Source organism: Cryptomeria japonica, unplaced genomic scaffold, assembly GCF_030272615.1.
Source record: "Cryptomeria japonica unplaced genomic scaffold, Sugi_1.0 HiC_scaffold_108, whole genome shotgun sequence".
NCBI lineage: Eukaryota > Viridiplantae > Streptophyta > Pinopsida > Cupressales > Cupressaceae > Cryptomeria > Cryptomeria japonica.
Genome location: NW_026728930.1, coordinates 33,709 through 35,000, shown reverse-complemented (window position 1 = coordinate 35,000; position 1,292 = coordinate 33,709). Strand labels below are relative to the sequence as shown.

The following is a 1,292-nucleotide window of genomic DNA, read 5'->3' as shown; positions in this document are numbered from 1 at the left end:
GTGTGCTCCGAGGTGCGAACCCGAGAGCGCTCCGAGGTGCCCACGAAGTCGAAAGTCGGGTTAATTGCATTGTTTTCCCCGGGTGCGCTCCGAGGTGCGCAACATCGGTGCGCACCAAGGAGGGCTCCGAAGTGTGCTCCAAGGTGCGCACGATTCGGAGCTCGGTTTGCCCGGGGTGCGCACACCTTGGCTGGGTTGCGCACCCTTTGTGCGCTCCAAGGTGCGCACGAAGTCGGAGCTCGGTTTGCCCCGGGTGCGCACCTTCGCCAGGGTGCGCACCTTGATGCGCACGCCTTGGCTGGGCTGCGCACCTTGGTGGGCGCCATGGTGCGCACCTTTCGTGCGCTCCAAGGTGCGCACGAAGTCGGAGCTCGGTTTGCCCCGGGTGCGCACCTTGGTGGGCGCCATGGTGCACTCCGAGGTGCCCAAGATTGGTGCGCACCAAGGAGCGCTCCGAAGTGCGCTCCAAGGTGCGCAGGTGCGCGCGAAGTCGAAAGTTGGGTTAATTGTCCGGTTTGCCTCGGGTGCGCACCTTGCGTGCACCTTCGCCAGGGTGGGCGCCTTGGTGCGCACACCTTGGCTGGGCTGCGCACCCGGGCGCGCACACCTTGGCACCCGCGTTTCCTTCATTTTAAATTTTTTTTTTTTACAATCTCTCAAGTGGGAAATTCTATAATCTCAACTTTTTTTGCCTTTTCAGGAAACTTTTGAATGGAGCGCATCATTGGTGCGCTCCGAAGTGTGCTCCAAGGTGCGCACCTCTGGTGTGCTCCAAAGCTCTCTCCAGCTGCGTGCACCTGCCCCGGCCGCGCACCCGGCCCCGCCCAGCTTCGCTCACCTGTCCCGGGCGTCTGGTGCGGAACCTTAGAGTAAGAAACATCACCGTGCACCTTGGCCAACGTGCGCGACTCGACCGAGCGCGCACTGGCCGAGGTGCACACCGATTTCACCTGGGTGCGCGCGCAGCACCTCGGGCGCACCGGGGTGCGCGCACAACGCCCGGGTTGCACCGTGGCCTGTGTGCTCGGGGCGCCTCGGGTGCGCGCTCGGTGTCGCCCCCGCGCGCGCGGTAGTGCGGGCAGCGCACCCCGGCCCGGCCCGGCCCCGACGAGAACGCAAACGGGCAAAAGGTTTATTCAAATAGCATTGCGACGCCCGGCGAAAAACTAAGAAAGGGTGCAACACCGGGACTTCCCGGGAGGTCACCCATCCCAGTACTACTCCGGCCCAAGCGCGCTTAACTGCGGAGTTCTGATGGGATCCGGTGCACTAACGCTGGTATGATCGCACCC

The 1,292-nt window shown here is 63.8% G+C and overlaps 1 non-coding gene across 1 annotated transcript; it reads right to left on the bottom strand.

Moving 5' to 3' along the window:
• Nucleotides 1–1,173: 1,173 nt before the first annotated feature.
• Nucleotides 1,174–1,292, bottom strand: LOC131865306 (5S ribosomal RNA). Its single transcript, XR_009364034.1, has one exon. It is a non-coding gene; the product is annotated as a 5S ribosomal RNA (ribosomal RNA).